This window comes from Sus scrofa, chromosome 5, assembly GCF_000003025.6.
Source record: "Sus scrofa isolate TJ Tabasco breed Duroc chromosome 5, Sscrofa11.1, whole genome shotgun sequence".
NCBI classification, from domain to species: domain Eukaryota; kingdom Metazoa; phylum Chordata; class Mammalia; order Artiodactyla; family Suidae; genus Sus; species Sus scrofa.
In genome coordinates this window covers 73,802,605-73,829,872 of record NC_010447.5, presented here as the reverse complement: position 1 = coordinate 73,829,872, position 27,268 = coordinate 73,802,605, and the positions used below count along the sequence as shown (strand labels likewise).

Below are 27,268 nucleotides of genomic sequence, written 5' to 3'. Positions count from 1 at the left end.
TCTTTTTAGGGCCGCATCTGTGGCTTATGGAAGTTTCCAGGCTATGGGTCGAAACGGAGCTGTAGCTGCCAGCCTATGCTACAGCCACAGCCACAGCAATTCAGGATCCAAGCTGTGTCTGCGACCTATACCACAGCTCATGGCAACACCAGATCCTTAACCCACTGATGGAAGCCAGGGATAGAACCTGCAACCTCATGGTTCCTGGTCGGATTCATTTCCGCTGAGCCACGATGGGAACTTCTATTTTTCATTTGTTTAAGGAATCCCTATACTGTTCTCCACGGTGGCTGCACCAATTTACCATTCCAAGCCTCTTGCCTAGCTTCGGGTGGTTCCTTGGCTTATCTTTAAGGCACATCACCCTGACCTCTGCCTTCTTCACATGGTTTTCTCCCTGAGTGCGTGTCTGTTATGCTCTTTCTAGAACACCAGGCATACTGGATCAGATCTCACCCAGTGACCTCATTTTAACTTGCTTATCTTGTAAAGAGCCTATCTCCAAATAAGGCGACATTCTGAGGTACTGGAAGAAGCGGAGATGTCAACACACGAATATTTGGAGGATACACTTCATTGCATAAGGTATCATTTTTAAAATTATACATTCATTATCAAAACTTTAAAAGTAGACATTCTCAAAGGGAATTGATTTATTTCTAAAAGATTTGGCACCATGTTGGTTTGTAAAGATCCAGAAAGTAACACTATTGACATAAAAGACCTGGAAGCAGAAGAATAGTCCACAATGACAAATGCCTTTTCAGACTAAGTTCAAAAGAGTTCTTTCCTAATTTGTAGGACTTTGCAGGGAGGCTGGAGTAGAGAAAGGTGCTATGAGACAAGACCTTAGACACTGGCATTATATAAACTTTCCACCTATTGAGTCTTCTCTGCACACCTACCATTCATCCTCCTAGCAGCTCTCTGAGATGGATCTTATTATCCTCACTTACAAATAAAGATGCTAAGCACCGCTTCCAGGCTATCTGAATGACTCTAGGTTGCCTTTGGTAAGCAGTTGGGCTGACATTTGAATCCAGTCATCTCTGACCACAGATTATCACATATACCATCCAAAATAATTCTGCGAGTGCTGGTCGAAGACCAAGTGTTCACCTTTGAAATGGGTCCAAAAGATGCTGGCCAGTGCACTGTCCAAAGAAGCAACAATCCTCTTCGGGGAGAACTGTGAAAACCCTACAGTGCCTGATATGTTTGCTACCAAACAGCAGGTGCTCAACAGACAAAACCTTTGTGAGGTCACTGCAGAGCTGTAATTCCTCCGATACCAGATTCATTTCTTACCGTAAGAAAGTAGCATTGTCTCCAATTGATAGGGAGGTTCAAGTGCAGGTTCCGTAAATATCCTCCTCTTGAACTTCTCCATACTCAACTCTGCCTGCTACAAATGCCCACTGGTCCATCAAAGAGTACTTTCCCATGAAGATGCAGCTACAGAACTTCAGCGATACTGTTTTGCATTCCAGCCTCCACAAATTCTCTTCCACTGTGTCATTCAGTTTGTTGGGAAACTGCTTTCATTTGAAGGTCTCCATTGAGACAACAGACAGCCGCCCATAGATGCTAAGAGGAGAGTGGACTCTGCCCTTAAAAGCACTGATTTTCATGACCTCCATGGGTGGATAAATCATTTTGTTGGTCTTCCCAGAAGTTCTGGATTTTAGGTAAAGCCAAAATTTTACAGCTTAATAGAAGCATTTGTTACCCTGGCAAGATATACAGACCTAACTTAAAAGGGCAACTGCAATAAAATGCTGAGGACCAAGACAGCCTAGGTTGTTTCCCCCAGATTCCCATCAGTTACAAACACCAGGAACAAGTGGAATTATTTCATCTTTCCTGAGGGCTCTGTGATCAGAGGTTTAGAAACTCAGCCCTGAATCTAGAGGGGAGAAAGTTTCTACAGTGCAGGGAGATCTGAATCAGACTTGGAATTACAGAGCCCAGGGCTGAGGCCAAACATTCCCCAAGATTTGTAACATTTCCCCTTCCTCTGCCTTTAGATGTTATTGCTTTAATCCTTTTTTTACATCAACTCTGAATCTGTCGAGAATTCCCTTATTTTATTCCCAATGATAACTGAAACTCGTTATTCTGAAAATTTTTGAAATTGACTCTTTTGATTTTTCTTAAAGAAATAGAAAATGCATCAATCCCCTCTGCCCCTCCCACACATCCTCATCTTTTTGGAAGATGTTACAGTGTCCTAGAGGGTTGTGGAAGGGATTGAGAGGTCAATGAAGCCCCAGCTTTGCAGAGACACCTGTCAAGCTGGGCTCAGCGGCTGCCGCAGAGATGTGCCCTCTGTAACCCCAGGGGACACGGTACCCACACGGTGTGAGACTCCACTGATCTGAAGCTGGAAAGAGCGAGGGGTTTTGAGGTTCTAAGATGACACAGATGTCAGGGTAGAACTTTCAAACAAGCTAAGCCCCAATTCACCCTGAGCGACTTTGCCTGAGAGCCCAGCCCAGGAAACTGGGCAGACTGAAAACATGGAGAGCAGTCAGGCCGATGAAAAATGATCCTCGAGATCAAATTAATGCTTTAAACACGACCTGAAGTGCGCCACGCTAATTTGGATCGGGCCAGGGACATGGCGATGGGCTGAGGTTCTCCTGTGCAGTACCCAGACTTTGAGATTTCGATATGACCAGCACCGTCTAGGAGGGAAGGGAACGGACTAAAAGCCAAATCTTTGGTTGCTTGCTCCGAGGTGGAGACAGCCCAGAGGGGGGTTACACAAGGTAGGATCGAGTCCAAGCGGGCCCCCAGCAAGGCGAGGCGCGCGCCGGAAGGAATCTAAGTAAGAGTTTAATTAACTCTCCCCGCCCCCGCCCAAGTCAAAGGAAAAGAAACCCAAAGAGGCAACCCCCAAATCGTTTGATCAGAGGAAATTGGGTTTGTCTTTTCCCCCCCTTTCACCCTTCCTGTCTTTCCATCCATCAGAATGGTTTGTTTAAAAAAAAAAAAAAAAAGAAGAAGCCTTTAAAAGGGGGGGGGCGGGGCAGAGGAGACGACCCAACAGCACTTGAGAATCTGGGTTGTGCCCTTGCGAACTTCGTGCAACAGATCCCTGGCGCCCAGCTCAGCCCTCCCGCTGCGCCAAGCAAGTCCTGCACGCCCGGCCTCCCCGCGCCCTCTGCAGCAGGAGCCGGGAGCAGATCTTGCCTCTCGTGGCCGAGCAGGGGGCGCGTGGGCGCGCGAGCGTCCCGGATCCCGCGGCGGCATCCGCGCTCCGCGTTTTCGCTCGCGCCGGGCCCGCGGCCGAGGACGGGGTGCGCGGTGGCGCGGCGCGGGCTGGGCTGCGGGGCGCACTCTGCCTGCAACCCAGCGAGCGCCGCCTCCCGCGGCCGCCGCGCCCGACAGCGCGCCCCGGAGCGTGCCCGCCTCGCGCTGCCTGCACTGACCTCCGCGGGGGCGCCGCGGCCGCCCCAGCCACGTCCCGGGCTCCGGATGGTTCGCGTCCTGCCCACCCTCGCCCGCCCCTGACTCCGTGGACCGCAGCTCCGCAGACCCGCCGCGGCGCCGACGACCGTCTAGCCGAGTCCGGCTCCCTCGCCCGGGTGAGTGGGCTCCGCAGAAGGGCTACGGGTGCGGCGGTGGGGGGCGAGCGCGCAGGGGAAGGGCCGGGCAAGGTCCGCGTCATTGCGGGGGGTCATTGGCACCCAGGCTGGGTTGGTGTCGCAGAAAATGGGGGAGATGGGTATAATTGGTTTGTTGGGTTGTGTAGACAGCGAAAGCAGATACTGGGGCTGCAGTACCAAGAGGGCTTCGGATAGGCTGCACGCACGGCTCCGGTTTGCTGCATCACAACCAACTCTTGATTCTCTCCTGCGGGGAAACCCGCTCAGTGGCCCCAGAGTTAGGGCTCTGCGGGACGCAACGAGGCCAGGAAGGTTGGCCTGTGTCCGCCGCTTAGGATCGCCTGTCACCTACTGGCGTCCGCGGGGAGGGTGCGGATTCTCTCCTAAGGCTCTGGGGGAAAGGACCGATTGCTTTTTGGCTGGGGTGCACCAGCTCCCCGCTCCCCTCCCGCCCCAGCAGTGGTGTTTTCTGAATGTAACACGGATATGGGAAAGAATGGGAGCGTCTTCTTCCCTTTAGGGAGAAAAAGTTGAAGAAATCAGGCATGTTAATAATTAGCAGGACCGGGACTCAGGATGCAGCAGAAAGCTGTTAAATTTACATTGCCCTCTAAGAAAAACAAACGGCATCGCCGGCGACTATTGGCAGTGCGGTGTTATTCTGGGGACTTTGGGAAAATTGTCCACAGATTGTCTTGGGGAGGCTGAAGAAGGAGGTGGGGGTGGGGGAAGGATGGCTGGCTCCGCAGAGTTCCAGCTTGCCTAAGGAGGACTCAGAATCACAAGCCAAACACGTTTGGTTGCTGATTTTGAAGAGTATGGGAAGCAGCTGTTGTGGCCCTGAGCAAGGTGAGGAAGCCAGCACGGGAACTGCCTAAAGGAGAAGAGCCTGTGAGGCTCCTGCCTCTCCGGAGGAGTTCAGATGCATCTGTGCTATAAAAAGCGTGGGTATATATGTGGCTTTTCCTATGGCTTTTATGAAGGACAGGGTGTAGGTAATGAAATTCTGTGTGTGCCTGCGGTACAGTTTTGCCGACCTCCCAATTTGAATCAGTACTTCGGAAGGCAGTGTCTGCAGCCGACGTTACATAATTGATGTGGTTCCCCATCAGATATATTTTTTAATATGCTTCTGGAGTAAAAGGAACGTCCATCTGTTACTTCAGACAGACCCAAGGTGTAGACCGGTGAGGGTCGCTGCATGTTTGCCCGGTCTGGCTCCAGATGTGTGAGCTCAGCTGTTGCCTGTCACTTAGGTGACAACTGGCCTTTTCCCACTAAGCCTTTGCTGTCTCCATTATCCTGAGTGAAGTGTCAGTGTTCAGCCGCCTTCTATTATCGGAGTGGACTCTAACCCCTTGGGAGGCGGCAGCCTTGTTTGACCATCCCCAACAATATGTCTGTTTTCAGACTTGGAAGGGAAAAGAAAAAAAAAAAAAAATCCCATGACAGCAAGATCGATACATTTGGAATTGAGCACCAACTTAATCCAAAGATTCTGTTTTAATCAAGACAGTTCTGGAAGGATGACGCAATATTTGTCAAGGCTTTTTCTCTGGAACAATATTTACTCCCACCAGGGGATTTTAAACTTAAACAGCAGCCATTTATCTTGCTGTCTGGTGGGGCCCGGTTCGGCTTGCCTCCATGTGGTCCTAGCCTAGGTGGCTGGGCCTGGCCTGGGATGGGAATCTGTCATTGTAACCCAGCTGGAGCCTGAAGAAAGCAAAATACAGCACCTGCTGGTACCAGGGGGTTTCTAAATGCCATCATCTGGTGAGTCAGGAAACACACAAGATATTTTACAAGCTCTTCCAGAGATGTTTATACAAAGGATTTAAAGGTTAACAATGCATTGCTCTCCGTATTAAAACAGAAAGGTGCTGGAAATAAATGGACGTTACTCACAGTTGAAAGTTAGCACACTTGCTGATGAACTTGAAAATCTGTGTTTTGATAAGCCATGGCTAACAATAGTGACTCTTTCTTGTGAATAAGCCTAGGCAGGAAGGAGGTGGGGGCAGTTTTGTTGGAGGACTCGTGGCCTGGGTGGGACATAGGGGTAGCCATATTGACGTAAGCGACTGGGTCCTGTAAATTAAGTTTTCCACCCTTAATTTGGTACTAATTAGTGGTTTATCACCGAGTGAGCCTGTTGGTTCACAGGTTTTTAAAAGAAAAGAGATGTATTTCACTCAAGTGGCAGATTCAATCAGTTCTGCCAGCAATGCCAATGAAATCTAAAAAGTTTAATCATGTTTTGAAAATCAAGGATTTGTCTGTATAATAAAGGAGATTGCAGTGAGTCAGCTTGGGTCACCCAAATAAAATCTAATATCAGCTGGGGCGGCAGGGGAAGGCCCTTATAGGGTTCAGGGCTAAACTATGGTTGAGAGTTAGATGTGGGTAAAAGTCTGGTTATTCCTAATGTCCTGTCCTGTAATAACTCTGAAAAGACATAAAAGAAGAGAGGTTACAATTTAAAATTTCTTAAGCTAGAATTTTAAAAAGGAAGCTGAAATCTAAGGTTCAAAAAGTGACATTGTCAGATACAACCTTTTGTTATTACCTGAAAACCAGAGAGGGTGTTACAAGTGATTTTTCATAATACTCATAAAATGGAACAAGAATTTTGAAAATGGTTTCCCAGTAGATAAGTAACTCTTTTAGTGATGTATACCTATAGTTTGGGCTTTTCATTTTACAGGAAGCAGTTTTCAGGAAAGATTGTCGTTAGTAGTGTTCTAGTTACTGCAGTTAATTTTCTGGTTAAAGTAGTTTACAAAGAGCAAAAATGTCCTTTTAACGAAGGAAAGTAGTTAAAAAGTCAAAGTGATTCTCATATGTGCATGAAATTTTAAATATGCCAATAGACCACCATAGACTCCTTTCCCTTGGGGGGAAAAAAAACCTATCATTTTTCCTCCAGTGTTGCATAAAATAATGGTAACTGCTTAACTCTTAAGTGTGAGACTCTTCAGTTTTCTTAAATGCAGGTATGATTATTTCACAAGAAGGAGTTGGGAAAATGAAGCGTTGTGTTGCTTGGTTGGTTGGTTGGTTGGTCGGTAGGTGTTTTCGAGGAGCCATTCCTGCCTTTCCTTCTGGTCACAGGATAACTGTGCACTAATATCGTGCCTGGATTGTGCACTAATGTCCTAAAAAGGTTGGTGTGAGCGAACAAGCTGGATGAAGAAAGTCTAGCAGTCCTGGCACCAAGTCCTGCATTGGTGCAGTTCCTCGAAACCTCAGGCAGCATGTGGAGCCAGAGCTGAGTGCCAGGACCTTCCGGGCTCTTCCACCTCTGGACACACACAAGGGTTGCACCTGAGCACCACCAGGAACCAGTACCCAACCTTCTCGTTCATGGCCCTGCAGAACTCATGTCACAGAGGTTAACTGTGTGTGTTGGTAGAGGAACGTCTTGCAAGAGCGGAAGAGGCCTGGCTGGAACATGCAGAGGGACCCACCTGCCTCCCTGTTCCCCTCACGCCCTCTCTCCTGAAGGAGGGCTGGTGGGAAGAGACAGGCTTTACAAGTTGGAGCACGCTGATGTCATGACACTTCTGGCGAGGAGACAGGACAGGATAATCGGATCCTTTTCCTGAGTGCCAGAATGACACGATTTTTCCAAGAACCATTCCTGAGCCAGGGGTCCACTGACTCGGACTATTTCCAGGTCCCTCGGGGGTGGGGGAGGAGGGATCAGACCTCTCAAAGAGAACGTAATATTTCTTCCTGTAGTCTCTGTTGCGTGCGCTTGTTTAGACTAAACTTTAAATGCATTGTGGTCACATTTGAAGGGACCTCTCTAGGAACAAGAACAATTGCCCAGCCTGAACTGATTAGACCTTTCCAGATTCATTTCCCCGGGAAAAGAGATTTTCAGTGTAAAAATGACAATAAAAATGGCAGCAAGGCAGAAGCCAGTGGAAACATTTTAAAACTTAGAGCTGTAAACTAGCAAGCAGCTGTCATTTGCCTTGACTTTGTCCCACCTGTCCCTAATTTGGTCCTAAGAAATCCTAAAAAACAACTGATCAATTCACCCGCACTTGCCTTTTTCTCGCTGGTAGGCTTTGGGCAAACTCTCCGGAGAGAAGCCTTTCATTTCTGGTGGATTACACACTTGGGGGTGGGGGAGAGTGCGGACTGTGTTATTTCAGTTGTTAGAGTACTGAAGTCAGGGACTCCTTTCTAAGAGTTTTGTCCCAGTTGCTGAGTGGTGGCACCCACCAGCTTTTGCTCTGTGCGCGCCTTGCTCTGTTTGCTTCTTGTCCCATTGGGCCTCCGGAAAGAAGAGTTGTCAATAATCCACTGAAAATATTGTAGTCAGATGCGGCCGGTAAGGGGACCCCTCGATGCAGCATGCTCTCACTCAGCTGCCCTGCTTTTATCCCAGGCGAGATCCCACAGCTCGCAATTAAGGTCTTTGACTTGGGTAACAATTCTGTTTGAAATGTTTCCAATTACACACAATATTGGCGGCATGTAGCAGCTGCATGCCAAAAAGCTTTTCCAAGTGTGTTCCAAGAATCAGGCTGTGATTGCTTTTAATTTAAATAAAGGCTATTTGGTTTCCTGTGAAGTTTTTTATAACCACCTTCCACCACCACCACCCCCCTTTTGTCACCTTTCAAAAAAAAAAAAAAGTTGATATGAAGTAGCCACCACTTAATGTGATACAATATTGGCCCTGGTTTCCTAGGATGGCTGGCTTTGCCCAAGCATGAGGACTATTCCATAAAGGAGAACTTAGAGAACCGTTGTGCAGCAGTTTGGGTTTCCCCAAAGAAGAAAAGAAGGAAGGATGATCTGATAGGCTATTTTAAGTAGCCAATGTTTCCGAATCTTTTCCCCTCCTTCTTTAGGGATCTGTCCTTATAATTATCTTTTTTGGTCACCGAAGATTTGATATGGTGTCTTTCCTTCACATCTTCTATTTTTCTTTTTGTCTGCCTGTGAACATGTGTTAAAGACACATTAAAAGCATAGAGAAAATTCAGTACAAATATCCTTAAAGCAGAAGAGTTTGGGGTGGGGTGCAGTTGCAGGGAGCCAGTGAAATAATTTCACCATTCTACAGTAGCCAAGCCCTCCAGATTGCCCCCTCTGTGGGCTTGAAATCTCTCAACACTGAAACCTTTGAAAAACGGTAGTGGCTTAAATCTTTTAATAGCTACCAGATATACTTATTAAATCTGAAAATAAAATATACACTCTCAGGACTCCGAGTTACAGGGATTAGTTACAGGACTGAGGTCGGGGTGGGAGGAGGTTCTGTTTCCAGGATGATTTGTTGGCCCATTTGAAATATAACACCTAGAGCTAGAGGGTATCCAGTAGCTGAGGTGCTAAGATGGTCCTAATTAAGGCGTTTTCACATAGGCCCTTTCAATCCTGGCAAACACAGCCTATAGAATCTAGTGCTTCTTTGGGTCACACAGTAGTCGACTTGCATAAACGCCAACGTCTCTTCTGGCATTTGTGGAAGTCTTCCATCAGGTAATAAATAGCACTATATAATCCAAATTTGTAAATGCCATGTTTCATGTAGCCCCAGTAGAGACAGCTGAAATTAACCCGGGCTGCCAGGGATCTTTGAGATCTGGAGGTTCGGTTACTGCCTCAATGCAAAAGACTACCACCAATGAATGTTGGCCTTTGAGCCAAGCTAGAAGGGGAAGGTTAGCCTTAGGAAAGCAGCAGACCTTAAGAACTGCCCACCAGCCATCCCTCGGATTTGCCCTTTCTCCCTGGAAACTTTCAATCAAGCAAACCTTCTTAGAGGAAGTTTGCTCATTTCGACATAAAATGAGGTTTATCTTGCCTTACCAGGCGAGCACCCCGGCCTGCCCATTGTGGTAGTGACACAACCCACTATGGTCACCATGGTTCAAGTAGAAATTCTATTAAAACCTGCTTCTGTGTTGGCCAGGTCCTCTGCCCCGATTGAAATACTGTCTTCCGGATCCACACACACACACTCACCCCTCGCGTACTCCTTCAGCCTAATAATAGCAAACGGATTTAAACCATGTCAGAGTTGCAGCAAAGGCATTTGTACTTCTTTTTTTCGTTCTTTCATCTTTGTGATAGAAAGCCAATCTTTGTGATAGAATGCCAATAATATGGCATTCTTCTGAAGACATTCATAACTTGTTAACTGTAATGGATGTTTCTAACTATGTTATTTACATGCTTGAAGACTCTAAGTTCCTTCATTAGGACCTGAAAAAGAGCCAGATAGCGTGGCATTTTGCTTTGCTCTAAAACAGCGCTGCCGAACAATTTAAGGAACTGTTAGATCTTATGTAAGAAGACTGCTTAGTGCTCTTGTTTTTTTTTAATTTTTTGTCTTTTTGCCATTTCTTGGGCCACTCCCCCAGCATATGGAGGTTCCCAGGCTAGGGGTCCATTCGGAGCTGTAGCCACCGGCCGCGTCTGCAACCTACACCACAGCTCACGGCAATGCCAGATTGTCAACCCACTGAGCAAGGGCAGGGACCGAACCCGCAACCTCATGGTTCCTAGTCGGATTGGTTAACCACTGCGCCACAACGGGAACTCCTGCTTAGTGCTCTTGTGTTGCAATACTTTGTTATAATGTGTGTCCAAAGGAGACAGGCATTTGAAATTCTTCTGTGACTATGTAATTAGTAAGTATGTTCGGTGCTTGAAGTATATGCATGTTACATAATTTTTAGAAAGAGATAAAGTTAAGGCTGAAGTGCATTAGAGAATCACAGATGTTTCTTGTAAGAAACTACATATGCTTCATAGGAATTTCGAACTCCTTTCTGATGCTTAGCTTTGTTCATTGCAAGGATCACATGAATAATTTCTTTTGAGTTGCCATGGTTCTTATTTACACAAGCCTTGAGAAAGGAGCTGAAGTGATAAATAACTTGCCCCCCTCACCCAGTTAGTTCTGAAATGCTTTAGCCTTTAATGTTTTTGTGAATGTGAAGGGAGGGAATAAAATACACAGAGAAGATGTTTGTGTTTAACTGACTTAATCATATAAGTTCCCTTTGTGGGTCTTCTATAAGCTTAAACAGCTTGTCAGGCTAATAGCCAAAAACATGTCCTCAAGTCCTGCCAAACGTGTTAAAAGCAGACCAGGCTTTCTTCATATTGAGGTATTGGAAACATATTTTTAACCTTCTGAATTTGAGGAATAAACCAGAAAAATCATCCTCTTCTTCTAATCCACAAAACCCCAAAATGATTATTCATGGCAGTGCCAAAATGAGAAACTGATAGGCATAAGGATGTTTGAATGGGAGCAGCTTGACTTGGCTGTTGAAGCAGGAAGGAACCGGGTTACTATGGTACGTGATGGCTCTTTGTTTGTTGTTTGTGTTGCCCGTACACACTGGCTTTTTTACTTTGGTTCCGTAACTTTTGGTTGAGGAGTTGTCCTGACCAAAGCACTTATCCTGTTTCTTGAGTAGAGATTCAAGAATCATCAGTAGTGATGTGGCAGAAGAGTGCAGAACTGGATAGTTTTTCTACCATCATTTTTCTGTAAATCAGAAAATTTGGAACACAGTCCAATAACTGTGCGATTTTGGGTCAGCCACTCAGCCTCTCTGGGCCTTGGTTCCCTCATATATAAAGTGAGGGAACTGAGCCAGATCAGTGCATATTAACCAAAGGTTTGAGCCATAAACACCTATGGAGCTTTTTCAAAATGAAAATACACAGAGATTTTTAAGGCAGGAGGCTTGGGGTGGAGTCTTGCACATTTAACTTGGAAACGCTCCTCAAGTAATTTGATGCACAGCTGTGGTTAAGAGCCACTAAATTAGATGATCTCTGAGATTTCCTTCCAGTTCTAAAATTTTATGTTTCTAATCCTACTAGGCTGAACATTTTTCCTTCCTTCCTTTCTCTTTTGTTCATTCATTCATTGATTCTTCATAGCGAATGTTGCCATCAAGAAATAGACGTCATTTTAACCCAGGTCCAGGAAATTGTGTGTTCTCCTCCTGTGAGTGGACGGTGATAGATGTGAGCCAGGAACCATGTTAGTTCCCCGTTGCACACCCAACGCCTAACACAGTGCCGGACTCACAGTGCGCATGGCAACTTCAGAGAGCCCCCCAGAGTCAGGAAACTTTGAAAATGTGATGTTAGTGATTTTAAAATACTATTGTTAGCCTTCCGTAGTGTAAGGAGCATCAATATAATGTTGTCTGCATGAAACTTATATAATGTTGCAAGCCAATGTTACCTCAATAAAAGATAAATTAAAAATAAAGTAAAATAGGAGCTCCCATGGCAGCGCAGCAGAAACGAATCCAACTAGGAATCATGAGGTTGCAAGTTCGACCCCTGACCTGGTTCGGTGGGTTGAGGATCCGGCGTTGCTATGAGCTGTGGTGTAGGTCGCAGACTCGGCTTGGATCTGGTGTTGCTGTGGCTGTGGTGTAGCCACAGCTGCAACTCCGATTCGACCCCTAGTCTGGGAACCTCCCATCTGCTCCATAGCTCTAAATAGCAAAAAAAAATTTTTAAAAGTAAAATAAAACAGTATGCTCAATATGTTTTGTCAACTTCCAGACACCTTTCAGGTAAAGTACCTCCAGATTTCAAAGAATAGGTATAATTGTTCATCTGAAAAGCAGCATAATAAATTCATTCTATCTCTTATGTTTCCAGATCTTCGAGGTACTCTATCATGTTTTGTTTTTGTTTTTGTTTTTTTTTTTTGTCTTTTTGCTATTTCTTGGGCTACTCTTGCAGCATATGGAGGTTCCCAGGCTAGGGGTTGAATCGGAGCTGTAGCCACCGGCCTACGCCAGAGCCACAGCAACACGGGATCCGAGCCGCGTCTGCAACCTACACCACAGGTCATGGCAACGCCGGATCGTTAACCCACTGAGCAAGGGCAGGGACCGAACCGGCAACCTCATGGTTCCTAGTCGGATTTGTTAACCACTGCGCCACGACGGGAACTCCCTCTATCATGTATTGATTGTATTTTTTTGCAAGTTACCAGTTGGTCTCGTTGCTTTCAATGTGAAAGTACTTCACCTGAAAAAGTATCTGGAGGTTGACCAAAAAAAAAAAAAAAAAAGATACCAAGCTTATTACTTGAAAATATAACTAATATAGTATGAAAAACTAACATAGTTTATCCTATGAAAACTATAGTTTGTCAGACGTTTCCTTATCTCTTGGGCTCCTGCATTTGTGGAATAAATGATTGACCGGTCTTCTGCTATCACCTTTGTGTGTCACTTTAAGAAGTATAACCCAACCAAATCACTATACAGGTTTCAGAGCTTATCTGACAAATTTACAGTGTCATTACAATTTTAAGTCTTATTTCAAAATATTTTAAATTACAAAGGTCAAACAATTTAAAGAGATCTTTATTAATACAAATTTCTTAATAAAGTGTGCTTGTGTGTAATTAAGCTCTTTGTTCATTTTCAACAAAAGAAATGCCAGTTTGCATTTTTTTTTAGATTCATGAAGTAATCTTTAAACTAGCTAATTATAATTATTTTTTATAGCTAGCAATTATGTTGGATCCTTTGACAGACAAGATTGCACATCATGTATTTCATAACATATAAAGTGCTTTAAAACGGTCTATATCCACAGCGTGTGTGTATATGTACGTGTGTAGGTATTTATCTTCTAGGTAAGATAAATCAGAATATCTCAGTCAAATAGGAGAAGCACATACTCAGTTTTTCTCATCATAGCTATGGTGCATCTGAAAGTTTTCTTGGCAAGTGCAGGAAATTTCTTGGGTGCATCATTTTGTGGAAATTGATTAAAAGAGCTCGCTGCCCATCTTGTTTCTGTGCTTTCTTCCTTGTCTTTCCTGTCATTACTGTAGAACATAGACTAAATAAAAAGAACTTAACGCAGTCCGTTTTTCTGCTGGCTGTGTCCACATAGTAGGGACAGAAAGGAGAAATTTGATACGTAGCTGGGTTCCTTGATTTTTGTTGTCGTATGTTGCCAGGCTGAGGCGAGGAAGTGTGGTGTTTTCTTTCAGAAGAGCTTTAAAAACTCACCGTTCTAAAACCTGGATAACTGTCCAGTTTCCCTTGAACTTTTTCACTGTTTAGGCACGGACAGTAGCAAAATCAGCCCGTGTCAGCCTTTTTTCCTACTGTATGCCCATTGCCCATTGCCCATTCAGCGAACAGGGCCTCGGAATGGACACTGGCACCTGAATTACCTGCTTGCGTTGTTTGCACAATGTAACTGGAAAACTCTCTCTTAGTCATGACATGAAGAGAGACGGCTGTGAGGCATGTCCGTCAGGAAAAATTAAGTAGTCACCAAGCAGGGTTTCGGGATCATTGGTGAGAAACTGAAGTCTGGTGTAAGCCTTACAGTTTGCAGGTGCCACTTCCCTGAACTTTCATAGCTCATCTCCTTGGTGGTTCTGGACTTCAGGCTAATAGAAAAAGACACGTGTCAGTTTTTCCAGGTCGGCTCATGCCTTTCTCCAGCCTTTCAGGTCTCAGCTCAAAAGTCACCTGATAGCAGGAAGTCCTCCTTGATCACCTTCCGTAAAAGAGCAGCACCTTCGCCTTCCCCAGCCACCACCCAGCACTCCAGAAACCCCCTTCCCTGCCTCGCTTTTCTCCATAGCACTTGCCACTACTGGGCAGGTATTTGCCTATTGTAGCTACTTATTCCATGTAGAAATCTCAAGGCCGTTTTGTCTATTACCTTATCCCCAATCTTAGAGTCATGCACATAGTAGGTGCTTAATAAGTACCTGCAGAATGAATGACTGCCAAAATTTAGGGAGCTTCTAACTGGAACGCCCCCTCCCCAGTCTAAGAATACATATAATAATATGCATAAACAAGTTGGAGTTTTATACTTATGTTCTTATTCTTAGCCTGGGACTCTAGAGTTAGCAAATGACCACCCACCCTCGTTTCACAGGGTGGGCATTTGTGGACCATTTAACTGTTACATAGAAGAGAAAAGCAGAAATCAATATTCTGATTTGTGTTTTTTGCTTTTTGTTTTGGCTTTTTTAGGGCCATACCTGCAGCATATGGAAGTTCCCAGGCTAGGGGTTGAATGGGAGCTACAGCTGCTGGCCTACGCCACAGCCACAGCCACAGCAACGTGGGATCTGAGCCCTGTCTACAACCTACACAACAGCTCATGACAACACTGGATCCTTAACCCACTGATCGAGGCCAGGGATTGAACCTGCGTCCTCATGAGTACTAGTTGGGTTTGTTACCACTGAGCCACAGCGGGAACTCCCAAAACAGGTTTTTTTTTTTTTTTTTTTTTTTGATGTGTTTTTTCTTTTCTTTTTTTTTCTTGGTTGGTGGGGAGTGGGGATTGGCAGCTACAGGGGAGTTTCCTCCTGTATCTGAATAAAGCCAGAGAAACTAAGTGTGAGGAAAGAAACTGATCACATAGGCCTCTCTTCTCTCTACCACAAAGTGGTCAATGATATGTAACGGCATAGCCATATTAATGGAAGTAAGATTAAATATTCGTAACAAAGAGGCTATGTGACTGCCCTCTTCACAGTGCATGCATGCTCTTCTGTAACTTTAAAAAAACACATTGAGGCAGTATCTTCAGACAGACTTGCAGTGTTGCCTTTTAGGTTGAAATAAGAAGGATGGTGGACTGTCTTTCACTTGAGAAATCTTGACAAATTCCAGAGGTGGAAAGCTAATCCTCTAAGTGATTTCAGCCAGCTTAGTAGAAAACCTCGTTGCTTGAAATTATTATTTTAATGTCTCATTTTCCAGGGCCAAATTGGCAGTGAGTCAGCTTTCCTATTACGGAGCTGCGCTAACTTATTTGTCCAGAAATGATCAGGTTTTAACTTGGGGCTTCTGGACTAATAATAAGGCTAATACCTCTGAAGTACACAAAGTATTTTGGGATTCATCTCATTTAGCTCTGCAGCATCTTTATGTAGAGGTCTAACCAAGGTTATCCCCAGTTTAGGGTTTTTTTTAATTTGCTTTTTTAAATTAAGGTATAGTTGATTTACGGTGTTGTGCCAATTTCTGCTATACAGCAAAATGACCCAGTCTCTCTCTCTCTCACACGCACACACACATTCATTTTCTCATATTATTCCCTATCATATTCTGTCCCAAGAGACTGGACACAGTTCCCTGTGCTCTATAGGAGGCCCTTATTGCCCATCCATCCTAATTATAGTAGTTTGCATCTATTAGCCCCAAACTCCCAGTCCATCTCACTTCCTCCCCTCTCCCCCTTGACATCCACAACTCTGTTCTCCATGTCTGTGAGTTTGTTTCTTTTCTATAGATAGGTTCATTTTTTGCCATTTTTAGATTCCAGATATAAATGATATCATATGGTATTTGTCTTTCTCTTTCTTACTTAGTCTGAGAATCTCTAGTTGCATCCATGTTGCTACAAATGGCATTATTTCATTCTTTTTTAAGGCTGAGTAGTATTCCATTGTATATATGTACCACATCTTCTTAATCCATTCATCTATCAATGGACATTTAGATTGTTTCCATGTCTTGGCTATTGTGAATAGTGCTACAGTGAACATAAGGGTGCATGTATCTTTTTGAATGAAAGTTTTGTCCAGATATATGCCCAGAGTGGCATTGCTGGATCATATGGGTAGTTCTATATTTAGTTTTCTGAAGAACCTCCATACTGTTCTCCATGGTGTTTATAACTAAGGCAAGGAGGAGGAGGAAAGAGGTGCCACCCCTGCCCTGACCGGTCTCCTGTCACTCCAGTTTAGTTTTTAACAGGAGAAGCTGCCTGTTGGGTCAAGATGCACCCTCCTAAGGAGCTTTGGTTTGGTGGTTCCTTAATAAATCCATGAGGATCGGGTTTGATCCCTGGCCTCACTTAGTGGGTTAAGGATCTGGTGTTGCTGTGGCTGTGGTGTAGGCCAGCAGCTGCACCTCCGATTCGACCCCTAGCCTGGGAACTTCCATATGCCACAGGTGTGACCCTAAAAAAGAAAAAAATATTTTTTAAATTAACATTTTATGGTTCAATTTTTTGAAGGAAAGAGAGAAAAGAAAGAGGAAAATTAGCAAGCACTTGTAATTTATCTAAAATTTTTTGATGTTTTATTGTTTTGTAACTATCACTGTTTATATTTGTCTCATATTAAATGCATTTAGATAATTATAGCCTCAACTACCAACTGGCATGCAATCTTAAATAAGTCATTTAATTTCTGGACTTCTTCCTCACTCTGGGCCTTAGTTTCCTAAATGATAAAGTGAGAGACCTGATGACCTTTTAGGCTCAAAATTTCCTTGACTCTAAAACACTGGATTTGGAGGCTCTAACTTCAGGGGGATTGGTAATAAATGGAGTTGACGTTATCATCATCAGCATCACCTGAGTCTTTGACTAGACTTACTTGACAATCTATTCAAGGAGATCCCTTCATGGCTCAGCGGTTAACGAACCCCACTAGGATCCATGAGGATGTGAGTCTGATCCCTGGTTTTGTTCAGTGGGTTGGGGACCCATCATTGCCATGAGCTGTGGTATAGGTCGCAGACATGGCTCGGATCCTGCATTGCTGTGGCTGTGGCATAGGCTGGCACTCGTAGCTCCAATTTGACCCCTAGCCTGGGAACTTCCATATGCTGTGGTGTGGCCTAAAAAGCAAAAAAAAAAAAAAAAATTAAAAAAAAAAAACCCAGTCTATTCAAAATTATTCATGTTCGCTAGATGCAACTCTTTAAAATGATCTCTTTATTCATAATTCAGTGTGGCCAATTCAAAATTCAACAGTAGCTGTCTTTTAAAGACCTAAAAAGAGTATACATTTCCCGTTACTAAAGTCTGGTTTAGTAAGTTACATTATAATTAATATGAGAAGGTTAAAAAATGCAGTAATCTTAAGAGCAAATGATTAATCTGATTTAGTTACAACCATGGCATATTTATATTCATTCTAAAAGTTACAAATGTGAGTACAATGTTTATACATGGGAAATGTGGAAATTTTATAGAAAACTCAAAGTAGTATGTTCACTTATGTAATCACATGTGATTATAATTTTGTTTAAAGTTTGTATGTCCATTGACCAAATTGGAATTAACTGGGGGAGGTTTAGCGATGGTTTGCTGGAAAACAAGAGTAGCCCACCATCCATTTTAGTTGCCTTCCTAATATTTTTGAAAACCGTAATAATGTCTCCCCCACTCTCCCAATAAAATTGGTGTAAATACTCAGTAAATGGTGAAACTCTCTGTGTATTCATCTTAATACATATTGGCTTATGTCACCACACCTACTGGCCTGGGTGTTCCATTTTTGTAACTCTCTGATTAATTAAGTCAATAACTTTTAAGCAAATGCCCAGGCCCTTGGATCGTAATCACATCTGATGGGGCTGGGCCCGAAGCTGCAGACAGCCCATGGGGAAGGAGGGTACCGTTTGTATTCTATCTCAGAAGCTGGAGTTTGTGAGCTCTTCACAGCCCTGAGCCGTGGCCCATCTCCCAGCACAGTCGCCAGTGACTCTAAGTGCTGTTCCACTAGGAAGACTCTATAAATGTGGCATTAATAAGCACCAGTTTGAATCTGGGTCACCTCAGGCATGCCTCAAAGATCAAACGCTATCACATGGTAGTGCGGGGTGTGAACCGTTCCCAGGGAAGGCAGTCCATCTCTTAATGACACCTTTGTGGGCCTCCTCAGCAGCCCGGTAGAGGGGGGCATAAAAAGAAAGTCACATCTGCTCCTTGGTGTGGAGGCCAGCCCTCCAGGTTCCAGTTGGCATACTTTTGCAGAGAGGTTTTAGGAACGGGTCACAGCGGTTTCTGTTGTTCTGGCTCCTTAGATGGATATACAGAACCTTTCATCTTTTGCCTCTTTTCCCCACCATTTATTGACTTCAAAGTGACAGTACCTATCCATTGCCACCTTTCCTCTCCTCTGAAGAATAAGAAGAAATTGCGCGTACAGAAGCGTGTTAACCATTTCGTGTTCAACCTCCCCATTTTTATTTCAGTTTGGGGGCATCATTTTCACTTCAGCACACGTTCATTGAACCCTGAGGTTCACCAGGCACTGTGTTAGGCTCTGGGAATACAGACATCTAATACAAGTGGTTCCTGGCTCTGAAGAGCTCACCGTTTTGTTGGGAAGGAAAGCTGTAAGCACTAAGCTGTGAAATCCTGTGAGAGAGGCAGGCCTAGAGAAATGCACTGGACATGGTAGTGGCACAGAGCCAATGGTGGGAGTCATTTGTTCTGTAAATTGTTACGGAAGGCCCCTCCCAGAGAGGAGTCAATGGTCAGCTTGGGTCTTAACGATTGAATAGGAGTTGGCTAAGCCATGAGAATTGGGCAGTGGCTCATTTTATACAGAAGGAAAACTGTGCTGAGGCAGGAAACATAAACATGATGCTCGCTGAATTTCAGATCTTTATGTGTGGTTCTAAGATTAATTATGCTCTTAGTCATGGACTTATTGCCACCTTTCTAATAGCTCGGTGTCAGTCAGAAGTAAAAGATGAATTTTGACAACTGTAATTGTGACCCTGTCTTTTTGACTGTAGTTGACTTTAAGCATCTGAATAAGGGCTCTCTAGTCTCCTCAAATATTGCATTAACCTGGCCGACCCACCAGGTATTTATTTACACTTGTGACTTTTCATTGTTATGTTGGTACAATCTAAATTTATTTACGCTTCAGTTTCCCTGCCAGGTTTCAATTTCAGCCTCAAGTGTTTAGACAACATTATACAATAAGTATACATTACCCTTTTATGACATCTGCTTCAGTACTGGAAGAGCCTGCCATGAAAGCTCGTGGTTGGATAAAAACGAAGCCTGAATGTCACCAAGTGGCCTCCAGATGTGTTTTATTATGTTGGTATCTCCATTTTGTTTTCATAAAACTTTTTTTTAAGTTTAAAAAACCTTACCTAGCAGGAACAGCGGACAGTAGACTCAGAAGAGATGAACTCTTTTCTTCATTTCCTGATTGTTATTTCTTGATCTCCTGTTAAAACTGTGATTCAGCTGGAAAAAACAACAACAACAAAAAAAAACCCCATAACAACATAAAGTATCCTACTTTTTTTTTTCTTTCCATTTTTGGCTGCCCCACAGCATATGGAATTCCCAGGCCAGGGATCAGATCTGAGCCTCAGTTGCAACCTAAGCCACAGCTGTGGCAACACAGGATCCTTAACCCGCTGGGCAGGGTCGAGGATCGAACCCGTGTCCGTCCCAGCGCTCCCAAGATGCCACCAATCCCGTTGCACCACAGTAGGAACCCCTAAAGTCCCCTACTTTTAAAAAGCAAATCAGGAGTTCCCGTCGTGGCGCAGTGGTTAACGAATCCGACTAGGAACCATGAGGTTGCGGGTTCGGTCCCTGCCCTTGCTCAGTGGGTTAACGATCCGGCGTTGCCGTGAGCTGTGGTGTAGGTTGCAGACGCGGCTCGGATCCCACGTTGCTGTGGCTCTGTCGTAGGCCGGTGGCTACAGCTCCGATTCGACCCCTAGCCTGGGAACCTCCATATGCCACGGAAGTGGCCCAAGAAATAGCAACAACAACAAAAGACAAAAATAAATAAATAAATAAAAAGCAAGTCACGTGTGTTTGTTTTTCAAAGATAAGTTCACTTCTTAAGTCGGAAGGCCCCGCTGCGTTTCAATACGTGATTCTTCAGTGTGGCAGTATCAAGATTATGATTAAATATCTCTCAGAGTTTCTGCCGTCTAATTGTTCACTGAGCAGTCAGTCTGTTTTCAGGCAGTCTGGCGTGTGATAAATATTTTGTAGCATATGCAGCTGAACATGCCAATTTCAAAGGGCTTTACAAGCTTTAATTAATTTTCACAACAACCAGATGCACTCTGCTTTATTGATGAGCAGCCCACAGACAGTGGAGTTCAGAACGTGGCCCAGATTCCCCCAGCAAAGTGATTTATAAAATTTTGTGGGTAGCTGAACACCTTTCTCAAACACAAGCTCACACGGAACTCCAGCATGTCAAGTAGGACGGCTCGTGTTAAGAGGAAGAAAGGGATTTCATTGTAGGGCTTCCAGATTTAGCAAAATAAAAAATAAAAACAGAAAAACACCCAGGATGCCCAGTGAATTTGAATTTCGGATAAACAATGAATAGTTTTTAGTGTAGGTGTGGCTCAAATATCGCATGCCCCTAAGAAAATGATTTGCGGCTTATCTGAAGATCACCTGTAACCCTGCATCCTCTATTATACCTGACAACTCAACGTTTGTGTTCATAGCCCTGCCCTTTCAGTGCCCTTGTCTCTTCCCAGCCAGGGGAGGGTCCTGGTTCTTGCACACAGTTTGAAAACCACAGATAGAAGAAATCTGTCCAGATGCTGAGAGAGGTAACAATGCATTTTTCTTTTCCGTCCCAGTTTCAGAAATATCACCACCTCCTTGGCTGTGTTAAAGAATCTCCGTGGTCATGTGTTCACTGCTACCCATGATCAAGGTCAAGAATGAGTGCCTTGCTTTGCCTTTCTTACTTCTTAGGAAAAAATACTTGAGTTTCTCCATCTGTGGGAACAATGTTTTTCAAGTCACCTGCTTGTAGAAGTCAGCAATTGAGGAGGAAGGAGAACTGATGGTAAATTAGGAGTGCACACTGGCCAATCAGAAGTGCAGAGTCCAGGAGTTCTGTCGTGGTGCAGTGGTTAATCTGACTAGGAACCATGAAGTTGCGGGTTCGATCCCTGGCCTTGCTCAGTGGGTTAAGGATCCGGCGTTGCCGTGAGCTGTGGTGTAGGTCGAAGATGTGGCTCGGATCCCACGATGCTGTGGCTCTGGTGTAGGCCAGTGGCTACAGCTCTGATTAGACCCCTAGGCTGGGAACTTCCATATGCCATGGGAAGTGGCCCTAGAAAAGGCAAAAAAAAAAAAGTGCAGAGTCCAAACATACAGAGAAAAATGGATGGGAGCTTGTGTGCCTCATACTAAGGCATCCCAAGGGAGAGGTGTCTGGCACGGGCCCATCCTTGTCTTTTGGTCTCCTTGGCATGTACATCTTTTAGTGGTGCCGGCTTGAGGATAACACCCATTAAAGTAATTCCATTACTTTGCTCCATTATTTTAGAGCAGCCCTCAGGTTATTACTCTCATTTCTCAAGCTGACTCCTTTGTGGAATATTCTTACTTATTTGGCCATTATATTTCTCCCTGAAACTGAGTACAGTCTGATTAGCCATTTAGTCAGAAGCCATGAAACGTGTTTAGGGTGAAACAGTCCTGCAATGCTCTAAAAACTCTCTGGATTAACTGATGAAAAATCTTTTAAAAACATGCAAGAAATAGAGGACCTTGTCCCAGACCTATGGGCTGCCAGGTGCCTTGAGTTGGATGTCCTGCTTGGGTGCCTTGCCAACTCTACCTGAAGTTTTTGTATCAGCAGAATGCTGATATTGGTTTATTTCCTGATGGGTAGATTAGGAATGAATACGTTTTGGGGTATTTTTGGTCTTCTTTTCATTTTTTCCAAAGTTTGTGCTATAAGTGTGTTACTTTTATATTAAAAAAAAGTGTTAGTGATATATTTTAAACATTTCTTGGGGGGAGCTCATAAATGTGTGTTTAAATGTTCTAAGTATAGATGATTACATTTAGAATGGATGAACGGTAAGGTCCTACTTACAGCACAGGGGACTATATCCAGTCTCCTGGGATAGATCATGATGGAAAATCATATTAATAAAAGGAATATATCTACCTGTATGACTGAGTCACCTTCCTGTACAGCAGAAATTGGCACAACATTGTAAAGTATGAAGTTTTATATTTTAAAAAATGGTTATCAAGTACAGATGAAGATCATCTAGAATATAATGTTTATTTGCTAATGTTTATGTATCTTTGAAGGTTAGTTGTAATATGAAATCTACCCACGTCGTTCACACTTAAAATTTACCTCTCATTCATCCATCTCTTTTATTCATTCAACAAACACTTATTGAAGAACTATAGACATATTCTTATATAACACAAGAAGGGAGGTGATGAGTGGAAGCAGAAGGAAAGGGGGATCCAAAGATGTGACCCACCCACTCCATCCTTCTGGTGGATCTGGGCTGGGCAATGCGCTGATGCAGAGGAAAGATACTTGGGCTCCGATGCTCAGTGAGCAAAAGTGAATTTTACGAGGCTGTTTGTCATGTCCGTACCTAAAGACCCGAGTCATCTGAGTCCTGCTAGGGGTTCATAATCTTGCACCATGAAAACAAGGGCAAGCTCCTATCCCAGAAGCTGGGTGTGCAAAGCCACCAGAATCCTTGCTTGGTTCCACACACAAGGCCTGGGATCCCAGAGTTCATCTGCTTCTCACCACTTGCTTTAACTGCAGGCTGGGTTTGTGCTGGATGGTTTCACCCTCCCCTTGGCTGGTTTTAGGGATTTGGATTTTGATCAACTATATGGTGTAAGCTACATGGACATTTTCTTTGTTCTTCTAGCTGCTTTTTGAATTTTCTTGGAGGAGGAAATAGCCTCTTCATAAAATCCCTTTCACTGGTCTTTTTTGTCGATGCTGAAACTTCTATACCAAATCTATTATGTGGAGAAACCCAAAATATTTGTTAGTTTTCTTTTCTAATATTAACACATGCAGAAAGGACCTTTTCATGACCTTGTTTCGCAGTTCAAATAGGCTATATTTTACTGTGCATTTTTCAGTGGCTTGAGGAAGGTAGAATATGACCGGGGATTTGCATGATGAAACCTAGGAAATGAAAGATTTCGTATTTGCTAAGACAACTTTGGGGTCAGGGTTAAATTCACACAAACTATTGTATATTAAGTTAATCTAGTTATTGTTGTCATTAGCATGTGAATGCTTGTGAAAACACTCTCCCAAATATACAGGATAGTTGCTTTTCAAAATAAAGCTAAATATTTTCTTCTTGAAATTCCTGTTGTGATGCAGAGGAAACTAATCTGACTAGGAACCATGAGGTTGCGGGTTTGATCCCTGGCCTCGCTCAGTGGGCTAAGGATCTGGCATTGCCGTGAGCTGTGGTGTAGGTCGCGGACATGGCTCGGATCTGGTGTTGCTGTGACTGTGGTAGACGCTGGCAGCTGCAGCTCCGTTTCGACCCCTAGCCTGGGAACTTCCATATGCCACAGGTGCGGCCCTAAAAAAAAAAAAAAATTCTTCTTTATTTTGACTATATTTTTTAAAGTTTATATAATAATTTCCAAGAACTCACTGAATATGGAATTCTTAAGATTGCACATTTGGATTTGGAAAGCCACTGAAATAAATATGAAAGAACTTCTTAAAGATTTATTTTACTTATGAGTGAACTAAGTGTTTTCTAGAAAGAGAAATATGGGTGCCATTCAGAATTGCTTAATCGTAATTCTGTGAGCTGTTGACATCAACTCAATGTCCCGATCAGTTGAGCTGCTAGATGGAATTTTATCTAAAACCAGTCCACTTTGTTCATACCTTAGGACTCCCGTGAATTTTGTCACAAACTCGCTTCATACCCCATTTGGAAGGCAGCCACTCAAGCATGGAATATGAGAGTCGTTTAACAGTGCATGGTAAAACTTAAATAATTTATGACTATGGAAGGGAACTGTGTCCAATCGAAACCTCCAGGGTAATTCAGGTAGGTGGACATAACCACCCAGGTGTCTTGGAACTCTTCCAGTTCCCACTGGCTCATGAGCTCATAATGCTGAGCTCTTTGCCATGTGCCCCCCGCCCGAGTTTACTTGTCCATAAGCACAGTGCCACCGAACATCCTGCTGGGACATTGATTTCACATCGATTCACAGAGGAAAGTCTGGGGTTACCCAGCGACTGTCGGGTCCATAGCAGGTGTCTCTGTGAGTCTCTGATTTTGGAATCTGTGCTCCTCAGCTCCTGATGTAACCTTTCAGCTGTACCAGCCCAAACAGAATTTCCAGCGCCATCATCATCGTAAACATGAAACTTGCTGAGGTTACATGTTTCCATTATTGATCCATCTGTTCTGGGGATGACATCACCGCAAAGGAGTTCGTCTGTCTTGTGTTGGAAGGTCACGTTTAATTCCCTAGGTCAGCAGAGGGTAATAAATGACTGCTTTTTACTTCACGTCCTGTGCCTTACTTTTTCTCGAAGACGGCTGAGCAGTAGTTTCCTTAATCTTACGGCACTGCTGGTGCCATAAGAATGCCATACGAGCTGAAAACGCTTCCTGCTGTCTATCGAAAATCTGAGTTAACCAGTCCAGTAAGTTAAATGTTTCTCCTCCGTAAACTGACTTGCTCACAGAAAGCCTCTGCATCCAATAGGAAGGAAGGAGGCACTAGATGGCAGTCTTAAACAAACTTGAAGTGACCTTCCTCTTAAAACAGATGCATCACCTAAAAGCAGTTGCTTCTGACAGACAGAAACAGACTCACAGACATAGAGAACAGACTGGCTGCCGAGGGGGAGGGGGGAGGAGTGGGATGGACAGAGAGTTAGGGGTTAGTAGATGCAAGCTACTCCATTTAGAAGGGATAAGCAATGAGGTCCCACTGTACAGCACAGGGAACTATATCCAGTCTCTTGGGATAGAACATGATGGAAGATAATATGAGAAAAAGAATGCATATATTTATTTATGACTGGGTCACTTTGCTATACAGCAGAAATTGGCCCAGCATTGTAAATCAACTATCTTTTAATAAAATAAAATAAAAGCAGTCACTTCTGTTCCCAGTGAACACAGACTTGAACTCTGCTTTATAAAAATTACACATCTAAGGGTATTATGAGGTTTGTTATCACACTCTAAAATCTTGCTTTTGATAGGAAAAAGCATTCCATATACAGATCTTCCTCACCCTAAGGGTTATGTCCCGATAAACCCATTTTAAATTAACAAGACCATTACATTGAAAATGCATTTAGTACACTTACCCTACTGGTCATTGTAGCTTACTTAGCCTGGCCTGCCTTAAATGTGCTCAGGACACTTAGCCTACACTTGGGCAAAATCAGCTAACACTATGCCTGTTTTATAATCAATCACGTTTTGAATATCTCAGGTAATTTAGTGAATCCTGTACTGAAAGTGAAAAAACAGGATGGCCCTCTGGGTACAGATTGGTGGTTGTGAGTGTTTCTCTAATTGACAGCCCCCCCACCCCATCACAGGGCTGACTGGGAGCTGAGGCTGCTGCTCCCCCAGCACCACGAGACAGGATCCTCCTGCATATCACTAGCCCAGGAAAAAAAATCAAAATTCAAAACTCCAAGCACAGTGTTTACTATATGCGTATTGCTTTTACACTGTTGTAAAGTTGAGTAATTAAGTTGAACCATCTTTAGTTGGGGTAGCTGGGGACTGTCCGTACACTTTAAAGATCTACTGCTGAACAGATTTATTTACTGAGTTATCTTAAGGCTTTTTTTTTTTTTTTTTTTTTTTTTTGGTCTTTTTAGGGCCGAAATGGGGGCATATGGAGGTTTGCAAGCTAGGGGTCCAATTGGAGCTGTAGCCGCTGGCCTATGCCACAGCAACAGCAATGCGGGATCCGAGCCGAGTCTGCAACCTACACCACAGCTCACATCAATGCCAGATCCTTAACCCACTGAGCAAGGCCAGGAATCAAACCTGCATCCTCATGGATACTAGTCAGATTTGTTTCTGCTGAGCCACGATGGGAACTCCCTTAAGGCCTTTTTTAACTTTACATGTTAAAATGCTGCTAGAGAGCTTTTTACGTTTGAAAAACTAGAAAAGAATGATATGTTCATAAAGTGGAAAATAATGCAACTGTTAAAAGTAGAGATACAGGGGTAAGTCATGGAAAAGGCAAATTATAAAATAGTAAGTAGGATTTGATCATTCTCTGGGGGAGAACGGTCTGCTTTTACCTGTTAGTCTGTTTGTGTGCCTGCGTTGGTCTCTGGGAGATGGGGCTATGGATCTCTTTTCTTTCTGCTCATTATTTTTCTCCCCAAACTACATTTCTTCTGCATTACAGTAGTTTTTTTAAATGCGCACAGTAGAGTAAAACTGCCTTCCTGATTTAAGATGAGCTTCTTGAAAATACAGCTTACTGTCATTTCACTTTTCCCATCAGGTACATTTGCCACCTTACCTTGTGTGCTTTTCCATGTCGTAGAGTTAGTATTTATGCTGTGGGATCTTCATCATCTAAAATAATACGGGAAGTGTTATGCTCCAAAGTAGAGTGAAGATGATACTATACATATTAGCAACTTCCACATAGATGCCGAAGGACAATTTGTATATTTATATTGGACCAGATTCCATTTGTAATGAACACTAATTAAACACCAGAGATGCACACATCACTTATTATCAGACATTATAGATACTGGGTTGTAAGTTTGGAGATGAAGCTTTGGCAGGGGTTGTTAAGTGCTATTCCTCGTCACTGTGTGTTTAAAGAGGATGCACAGCTCACCTAAAGATGACAGCATTTTGGGAGTTCCCGTCGTGGCGCAGTGGTTAACGAATCCGACTAGGAACCATGAGGTTGCGGGTTCGGTCCCTGCCCTTGCTCGGTGGGTTAACGATCCGGCGTTGCCGTGAGCTGTGGTGTAGGTCGCAGACGCGGCTCGGATCCCGCGTTGCTGTGGCTCTGGCGTAGGCCGGTGGCTACAGCTCCGATTCGACCCCTAGCCTGGGAACCTCCATATGCCGCAG

At 43.8% G+C, this 27,268-nt stretch overlaps 1 protein-coding gene across 2 annotated transcripts in view; it reads left to right on the top strand.

Annotated features, from left to right (window-relative positions):
- PRICKLE1 (prickle planar cell polarity protein 1) overlaps positions 3,344 to 27,268 on the top strand; it is a 119,504-nt gene continuing 95,579 nt past the window's right edge. For both annotated transcript variants that reach the window (XM_021092560.1, XM_021092559.1), the window contains exon 1: positions 3,344 to 3,590. The gene's annotated coding sequence lies outside the window, so the exon portion shown is untranslated. The remainder of the gene's footprint in view (positions 3,591 to 27,268) is intronic.